This window comes from Vombatus ursinus, unplaced genomic scaffold, assembly GCF_900497805.2.
Source record: "Vombatus ursinus unplaced genomic scaffold, bare-nosed wombat genome assembly UNPS02014258.1, whole genome shotgun sequence".
NCBI lineage: Eukaryota > Metazoa > Chordata > Mammalia > Diprotodontia > Vombatidae > Vombatus > Vombatus ursinus.
Genome location: NW_020954036.1, coordinates 141856 through 152302, shown reverse-complemented (window position 1 = coordinate 152302; position 10447 = coordinate 141856). Strand labels below are relative to the sequence as shown.

The 10447-nt window shown below is 32.2% G+C and overlaps 2 pseudogenes; both read left to right on the top strand.

Moving 5' to 3' along the window:
* The first annotated feature begins 1219 nt into the window (after window positions 1-1219).
* On the top strand, window positions 1220-2189 carry LOC114042103 (annotated as a pseudogene).
* A 488-nt stretch (window positions 2190-2677) lies between these two features.
* LOC114042101 overlaps window positions 2678-10447 on the top strand; it is an 11980-nt pseudogene continuing 4210 nt past the window's right edge.

Genomic DNA, 10447 nt, shown 5'->3' with positions numbered 1-10447 from the left:
GAAGTGTGGAATGAAGGGAAACTTCAGAAATATTTAATTTCCACTCTTTCTGTGATTTCACAATTTTCTGGAAAAATATTATAAAATGGAAGTGGCTTTTTTGGAATATTATGCTGTTATTTTTTATAATAAATATTGTTGATAATATTTGTTCTTATATCACCAATATTTTGCAAGATAATTTTTCCTCCTACTCCTTTCAAAGAGGTATCTCTTGTCACAAAAACCAAAGAAAGACACAGAGGGAGAGAAAGTTCAATTGAGCAAACAAAACTTTTTTAAAAAGCCTCAGCCTGGTTCTATACCCATAGTTCCCACATATTCAAAGTAGATCAGAAGGGACTTTCTCAGATTTCTTCTTCAGGACAAACTTGGTCATTATAATTTCTCACCAATCAGTTTGAATTGTTTTATGCTTGTTCTTTCAAATATTATAATCATTATGTATCTTGTTTTCCTAATTCTTCTTATGGAATTTACTTTGTATAAACTTATTCTTCCTATGGGTCTCTGTATTCATCATATTCATGGGACCTGAATACTATATTATCTGAATGCTATATTATCATTACCATGTTATTATGTTCTTGAAGCTTGATATTCTTATGTCTTGATGAGTTGAATTTTGGATTATTTTCCATTGAAAATGATCAAGCTATGACTTAGTTTATGTTTTCTGAAATGTAGAAATTAGATTCTTACAGTTTTCAGGAAATTCAATAATCATTAAATTGTCTCTCTTTGATTTCTCCCCTAGATCTGTCATAGTTGTCATCATTGTTCCTAAATCTTTCCATTTGAGGAATTTTCAGGTTTTCTTTTGTTGCTTATGATACTATTTGCTCATTCTGTCATCCAGAAAAAGTAAATTAACTTTATATTATATCTATTATTTTGTTCTATCTCATCTTGTTTGAGACTTCTTAACTAGATGGGGCTCTTTATTTCATCAAATTTGTTTTTTATTGTAGATAGAATTTATTGTGTTGATATTGATTAGATTGTAGGATATTTAAACTGTTTTCAAATTTTAGACTTCGATGCTATGATCTAGGTTTATATTAATAGCTTATGAATACATGTGGGTAATAGTGTCTACTGTTGCTATTGAGTTCAAGAAGAAATATCATTCATGAGATCTTAGGTCAGTAGACATTGGGAAATAGTCATCTCCATCTAATATAACTATTTTTTTCCCATCTCCACAGATTCCCACCTCAAATTTCAAAGAACAATGGATAAAGGGAATCATTCGATGGTGACAGACTTTATCCTTATGGGATTAACAGAACAGCCAGAACTCCAGCTCCCCCTCTTCCTACTTTTCCTTCATATATACATTATCTCCATGATGGGGAATGTGGGCTTACTCCTTCTTATCAGGATCAGTTCTCAGCTTCACACCCCCATGTACTATTTTCTTAGTAATTTGTCCTTCATTGATCTTTGCTACTCCTCTGTCATTACCCCCAAAATGCTGGTGAGCTTTGTATCAGAGAAGAATATCATCTCCTACTCAGGGTGCTTGACTCAGTTCTTTTTCTACTCTACTTTTGGTATTGCTGACTGTTACATGCTGACAGCCATGGCCTATGATCATTATGTTGCCATCTGTAGCCCCCTGACCTATAACAGTGCCATGTCCCAGAATGTCTGTTTCTTGCTAGTGGTAGGAGTGTATACTCTGGGGGTCTTTGGAGCCATTACTCACACAACTGGTCTAGCCAGATTGTCCTTCTGTAGAAAGAATGTTATTAGTCATTACTTTTGTGACATTTCTCTCCTTTTGAAGCTCTCCTGCTTTAGTACCTACATCAATGAGCTTTTTGGTGATACTGCAGGTTGTGATCAACTCATTGGTAGCCACTCTACCAGGCTTGATCTCTTATGCTTTCATCCTCTCCAGCATCCTCAGGATCCATTCTGCTAAGGGCAGATCTAAAGCTTTCAGCACCTGTAGATCCCACCTAGCATCTGTGGCCATCCTGTATGGCTCCATCATTTTTGGGTACTGTCAACCTGTATCAATGAGCAACATCACTGAACAGAAAGTGTCCTCAGTGATGTATACCACAGTCATCCCTATGCTAAACCCCTGGATCTGTAGTCTGAGGAACAAAGATGTGAAGGATGCACTGAAGAAAATCAGGAAGGACTGGTTAGTTTCCTGGTGCAAGAAGCACAATTAAAAATCACTGAGAGCTTAACTAAATTTTCTGCTTCTTCACACTAGTGATTTATTTCCTTTAAGACACAGATCAGATGTGGACAACATTGCAAAGTTTAAAAAGTCATATTTTTCCTTGTCCATTTCCCTTCCTAATTTGCCTGCCTCTCCTACCCAACTCTTAACAATTTGTCACTAGGGTTCTTCTCCACTAGAACATCCTAATGTAATGTACCACTCATATCAACCTTCCATTAATCATGTCTTCCCTCCAAAATTTACTTGTGCCACATCACATTGTGTAAGATCGTTGACAGTAGTATGAGCAAGCTAACTAATTGCTCCTTGCTAAAACGAAGTACTGAGGATTGATTGAACTCCGAGGTTCAATGATAAGTGAGTAGAGAATTAAGCCACCTCTAAAGGAGAAATGGCACCACAGGGATTAGTCTTCTTCCCACATTTACATTAAAGGGAATTGTACTTTCACAAATACACATACCAATGGACATGCGCTATAGGTATTCAAATTTCTCTTTTGGTAACTAAAACTTCTTTGCTGAAATTGCTTAGGTAAAGACCTTTTCTATCTTTAAAGACCAAATGAAGTAATAAAAATTGAGAAAACCACAGGTAGAGCAATGGAATCCTGCTCCCTTCCTATCTGCTTTTGTTTGTTCACAAGTGGTAACCAGGGGTGGGGCCAAGTAGTTTGACTGAGCCACTGAGTGAGCTTAACAAAGGAAGAGGTATAGAAGGTTTGCTTGTTTGTTTGTTTCTTTGTTCATTTGTTTTTGCATTTCATGAGGGTGTAAATGCCAAGAAAAATGAATAGCCAGGCTAGCTATCTTCATTGAAAAAACTCTCATTTTTGGTTTGAGGCAACTAAAGTACTATTTACTGAGTTTTATTTGGCTCTCTGGGTTGGTGTGAATCAAAGTCAATACTGGGGAAAAAAGATGAAAATAAAGATAAGAAAAAAGCAAGGATGCCCATTATCATCACTATTATTCAATATTGTACTAGAAATGTTAGCAATAGCAGATGGTATAATGGAATTCTTGAAAAATCTTAGACATTCAAGATAGTTGAAACAATTAATAATTTTGGAAAAGTAGAAGAATGTAAAATAAGCCCACATAAATCATCATCATCATTTCTATATATTTCCAACAAAGCCTTGCAAGAAGAGATCACAAGAGATGTTTCATTTGAAATAGTCAGAGACAATTTAAAGTACATTAGACTATGCCTGCCAAGGAAATCCCAGAAACTATATTAACATAGTTATAAAACATGTTATATGAATACTGCCAGATTTAAATAATTGGAGAAACTTTGTTTATGGTTGGGCAGAGCCACTATACAAAAATTGACAATTCTACATAAATCAATCTATTTATTCAATTTCACCTAAATAAAACTACCAAAACTTTTATTGAGCTATAAAAAATAATAACAAAATTCATTTGGAAGAACAAAAATTTTATAATATCAAATGAATTAATGAAAAAAATGTAAAAGGAAGGAGGTGTAGTAGTACCAGATGTTAAACTGTATTATAAGGCAGTAATTTGCAATACCATCTGATACTGGCTCAAAATGAAATGGTGGATCAGTGGAATAGAGTATGTACATAACATAGAGTAATAAGAAAATCAATTAACTTCCTGTTTGATAAATGCAAAACTCTAAGCTTTTGGGATAAGAATGCACTATTTGGTAAAAATTTCTGGGTAAAGCAGAACATAATCTGCAAGAACTAGGTCTAGATCAGTATCACAAAGTGTTTACCAACATAAGGTCAAAATAGATACATGACCTAGAAAAATGGAGAAATTATAAGTAAATAGGAGTTTAGAACATAGTACTAATCAAAGTTATGAATAAGAGAAGAATTTATGAAGACTCATGATAGAGAGCATTGTGTGATGTAAAATGAATAATTTTCATTACAGCAAATGAAAAAGATTTTGTAAAAAAAAATTCAATGTAGAAAGATTACAAGGAAAGCAGAGAATTGGGGAGATTTTGTAGCCAATTGTTTTGGATAAAGCCTTCACAATTCAAATATATATAAAACTGTATCAAATGTATAAGAATATGAGTCATTTCCTAATTGAGAGATGGTCAAAAAATATGGACAGAGAAGTTTCATTAAAAAAATTCAAAGCTATGTGGTCATATCCAAAAAATGCTCTAAATCATTATTGATTAGAGAATTGTAAACTGAAACACATCTGAGATACCATCTAAAATCCATGAGATAGGTTAAAAGAGTAGAAGGAGAGGATGAAAAATGCTGAAGGGGATGTGGAAAAATTGGGACACTAATATATCATTCATGAAATTGTGAACTGATCTTATTATTATTGAGAGAAATTTGGAATTATAGCCAAAAAATTGTGAAATTGTGTATATGCTTTGACTACACAATAACACCATTAGGTACATTTCCCAAGATTTCAAAATATTTAGAGCATCTTTCTTTTTGGTGGCAAAGAATTGGAAACTGAGGGAAAGCCCATTAATTGTGGGATGGCTGAAAAAGTTGTGGTATATGCTTGTGATGGAATACTACTATGGTGTAAAAAATGATGAGCAGTATGATTTTAGGAAAACATGAAAAGATGAATGAAATAATAAAGAGTGAAATGTGTAAAAACAAGAGAATATTGTATACAGTAACAATAACCTTATTTTAAGAGTAATTGTGAATGGCTAAGCTATTCTGAGTAATATGATCATTTATATCAACTCTGAAAGATTTATGAAAGAAAATGCGATCTATGTATGTATATATGTATATATATGTATATATATGTATGTGTATATATGTATATATGTGTGTATATGTGTTTATATATCTATATATACACATACATAGTTATGTATACATACATACACACATATATATATGTATATGTATATATATACATATAGATAGATATAGATATATATCACATTTTAGTCTTCCATTAAATGGGTTTGGAGGGAGGGAGAGAACTTGGAACTCAAAATGTAAAAATTAAGTAATTAATTGGTGGATCAATCAATCAATAAATTAATTATAACAGCTTTGTCAAAGAAGTGCAAAGGTCCTGAAGAAAATAATACCTTAAAAAACAATTTTGCCAAATGGTAAAAGAGGTACAAAACCTCACTTAAAAAAAAAGAATGCTTTGCCAAGCAGAAGTAGCAAAATGGTAAAAACAGGTTCAAATTTCAGTGATGAAAATAACCTCTTAAAAAGTAGAGTGGTCTAAATAGAAAAAGAGAAAATCACTTAAGAAAAAAGTCCTTAAAATTTAAAAATGGGCAGGTAGAACCCAATGCCACCATGAGGCAAGATCAAAAGAATGGAAAAATAGAAGAAAATTTGAAATACCTAATTAGAAAAACAACTGACCTGGAAAATAGATGGCAGAGAGATTATTAAAAATCATTGGCTCCCTGAAAGCTATAATAAAAAGAAAGTACATAGACAATGAATGTCAAGAAACTATCAAGGGAAATTTCTCTGGTAGCATAGAACCAGAAGGAAAAGTAAAAATTGAAATACACTGATCACCTCCTGAAAGACATCACAGAATTAAAACATCCTGAAATATCATAGCCAAATTCTAGAGCTCCCAGGTCAAGCATAAAATACTACATATAGCCAGTAATAAATATTCAAAAATCATGGAGCCACAGATAAGATTCACACAAGATTTAACTGCTACCATACTGAAGGAGTATGGGGCTTACAATATGACATTCCAGAAGGGAAAGGAGCTAGGATTCCAACAAAGAATAATCCATCCAGCAAAACTGAGTATAATTTTCAATGGGGGAAAAGGACATTTAAGGAAATAGAAGTCTTTGAAACATTCCTGATAAAGAAGACTGCAGCTGAATGTAAAATTTGACTTTCAAATTCCAGACAAGAGAACTAATGAGGCACTTAATAAATTTAAACTCTTTACATTCCTATATGGGAAGAAGATGCATATAACCCCTAAGAACTCTATTACTGTTAAGATAGTTAAAAGACATCTCCATTGACAGAGGGCATAGGTGTGAGCTGATTAGGTTGGGATGATCTGGAAGAAAATGCAGAGGTAAAAAGAGTGATGCATTGGGGGAAGGTCAAAGGACAAAGCAAAATGGGGAAAATTATCTCACATTAAAGAGTACAGGGGAAAATAAGATGGAAAAAATACAGTTAATGAACTCACCCATAAAAACAGAAGTGGTTAGGGGACAATGGATTAAAAAACAGAATCCAACAATATGTTGTCTACAAGAAACATAATTGAAAGAGAGAAATATATTGAGAAAAAATAGAGGGCTGTAGTAGAATTTATTTTGTATCAGAGGTAAAAACAAAAAAGCAGGGGTAGTCAACATGATCTCAGACAAACCAAAGGCCAAAACAGAACTAATTAAAGGAGAGTGGCTGCAAAACTGCATTTTGCAAAAAAGAAAAAGTAGCATAGACAAGGAAGATAGCAATAGTAAAAATTAATGCAACAAATGGAATAACATTCAAATTCTTAAGGCAAAATTAGTTGAGTTATAGGAGCAAATAACACAGTAAAAGGTTATACTAGCAGGGGACCTCAAATTTTCCCTCTCAGAACTAGATAAATCTAATCATAAAATAAATAAGAAGGAAATTTAAAAAATGAAAAGAATTTTAGAAAATTTAGATATAATAGACCTCTAGAGAAAATTAAAAGGAAGTAGAAGGGAATATACCTTTTTTTAAATGATAAAAGACACCTGCACAAAAATTGACAATGTATTAGAACCCAAAAACCGTAATCCTAAGTGCAGAAGAGCAGACATATTAATGCAGCCTTTTCAGACTATGATGCAATATAAATTATATTCAGTAAAGGACCATGGAAACATACTAAAATTAACTTGAAGTGAAATAATCTAATACTAATGAATGAGAGGGTCAAAGAACAAAACACATAGTAAATAATTTCATTAAAAAGAATGATAACAATGAGACAACATACCAAAATTTGGGATGCAACTACAGCAGTATTTAGAGGGAAATTTGCATCTCTAAACACATCAATCAAATAGAGAAAGAGCAGATCAAAGGATTTGGCATATAACTAAAAAAAAAGGTAGGAAAAGAAAAAACCAAAAAATCTTCTTAAACAACAAATTAAAAATCCTGAAAATCAAAGGAGAGATTAACAAAATTGAAAGAATAACATCATTGAACTAATAAATAAAAATAGAAGATGGTTTTATTAAAAAAAGTAAATAGATAAACCACTGGTTTATTTGAATTTTATAAAAGAAGTAAAAAAACCAGATCACCAAGATCAAAAATGAAAAAAGTAAACTTGCCAGCAATGCAAATGAAATTAAAGCAATGATTAGGAGCTATTTTGCCCAATTATAAGCCAATGAATCTGACAATATAGGTGAAATGGGTGAATATTTACAAAAATAAAAATTCCCCTGATTAGCAGAAGAGGAAAAATAAATTGGACAAGGAATCAATGAGCTCCATTAGAAAAAATTCCCAGGACCAGAAAGACTCATAAGTGAATTCTATCAAGCATTTAAAGAACAATTAATTCCAATTCTACTAAAAACTATTTGGAAAAACAAGCAAAGAAGGATTCCTACCATATTCCATTCATATCACCAATATGGCACTGATACTTAAACAGGAACAGCAAAAACAGAAAGAGCAATCTATGCACCAGTTTCCCTATAGAATATTGATGCAAGAAATTTATTTTATTTTATTTTTTTGGTGAGGCAATTGCGGTTATATGAAAATTTCAAGTGTCTGAGGACAGATTTGAACTCAGGTCCTCCTGACTTCAAGACTAGAACTCTAATGCGCCACCTCGCTGCCACTGATGTAAGAATTTTAAACTAAATACTAGCAAGGAGATCACAGCAATATATCACAAAGATCGTGCATTATAACCAGGTGGGAAATATAACAGGAATTCAGAGCTGATTTAACATTAGGAAGACTATCAGCATTATTGATCATATCAACAGCATAACCAATAAAAATCATATGATTATTTCAATATATGCATTAGTAGCTTTTGATAAAACCAACTACTCATTCTTATTAAAAACCTAAGAAAATATGAGAATAAATGGAACTTTCCTTGAAATGATAAGTAGCCCCTCTCTAAAACCATCATCAAGGATTATCTGTAATGGACATGAGTTAGAAGTTTTTCCAACAAGATCAAGGGTAAAGCAAAGATGCCCATTTTCACCCCTTTTATTCAGTATTGTTCTAGAAAATCTAGCTATAGCATAAGAGAAGAAAAGGAAATTAAAGGAATTAGAATAGGCAAGGAGAAAACAAAACAATTACTCTTTGCGGATGACATGATGGTATACTCAGAAAATCCTTGAGAATCAGATAAAAATCTAGTTGAAATAACTTCAGGAAAGTTATAGGATATAAAATAAAACCACATAAATCATCAGCAAAGCAAAATCTACAGGAAGACATTGGAAGAGAAATTACAATTAAAATAACTGCAGACAAATAAAATACTTGGGAGTTTACCTGCCAAGACAAACCCAGGAACTATTTGAAAACAATTACAAAACTTCACAAAAATAAAGTCAAATTTTAACTAGTGGGGAAATATTAATTGCTCAAGAATAGGTTGAACCAATATAAGAAAAATGACAATTCTACCTAAACTATTTTACTTATTCTCTTCCATACCATTAAAACTACCAGAAAATTAATTTGTAGATATAGGAAAAATCATAACATTCATTTGGAAGAACAAAGTCATGAATATCAAGGGCATCAATATTTTAAAATCTGAAGGAAGGTGGCTAAGCAGTACTAGACCTCAAACTGTATTTCTAAATGGTAATCATCAAAATAACGTGGTATTGCCTAAGAAGTAGAGTAGTGCATCTGTGAAATAGAATAAATACACAGTATGCAGTAGTAAATGACAACATTTCTCTAGCATTTGATAAACCCAAAGATTTAACATTTTGGTACAATAAATCACTATTTGACAAAAATTTCTGGGAAAACTGGATAACAGTTTGACAGGACCAACATTTCATACCACATACCAATATGAGGTCAAAATGGGCACATGATTTAGACATAAAGGGTGATAATCATAAACACACTAGGGGAACATGAAATATTTTACTTGTTTGATAAAGGAAAATTTTATGACCAAATAAGAGATAGAAGGCATTACAATATCTGAAATGGATAATTTTGATTACATCAAATTAAAATGTTTTTGCACAAATAAAACTAATGCAACCAAGATTTGAAGGAAATCAAGAAACTGGAAAACAATTTTTACAGCAAGTTTCCCTGATAAAGGTCTCATTTATTACATATATAGAGAGCTGAGTTAAATTGATAAAAATATAAGTAATTTTCCAAATGATAAATACTAAAAGAATAAGAATAAGCAGTTTTCAAAAGAAGAAATCAGAGATATCTATAGTTATATAAAATGTTCTAAATTATTGATTAGAGTAATGCCAATCAAGGCAACTCTGAGGTACCATCTCACACCTATCAGATTGGCTCATATGACAGAGAAGAAAAATTACAAATGTTGGAGGGGATGTGAGAAAATTGGTACACTAACATACTGTTGGTGTAGTGTGAACTGATCCAACCATTTTGGAGAGCAGTTTGGTACTATGTCCAAAGGTCTATAAAACTGTGCATACATACCTTTTGAATCCAGCAATACCACTACTAGTTCTGTATGACAAAGAAATTTTTAAAAGAAAAAAAAGTATTTGTACAAAAATATTTATGTCAGCTATTTTTGTGGTGACAAAGAATTGGAAATTGAGGGTATGTCCATAAATTGAGGGATAGCTGAACAAGTTGTGCTATATTATTGTAATAGAATATTATTGTGTTATAAGTAATGATAAGCAGGATGATTTCTGAAAAACCTGGGAAGACTTATACAAACCGCTGCAGAGTGAAGTGAAGAGAAGCAGGAGAACACTGTACACAGTAACTGTAACATTGTATGCCGATCAACTGTGAATGGCAAAGCTCTTCTCAGCATTGTAATGATTGAAGACTATCCTTAAGGATTCATGATGATAAATGCTACTCACCTCCAGAGAAAGAGCTAATGGCTTTAGAATACAGACCAAAGCATATGATTTTCATTTTCTTTCTTTCTTTCTTTCTTTCTTTCTTTCTTTCTTTCTTTCTTTCTTTCTTTCTTTCTTTCTTTCTTTCTTTCTTTCTTTCTTTCTTTCTTTCTTTCTTTCTTT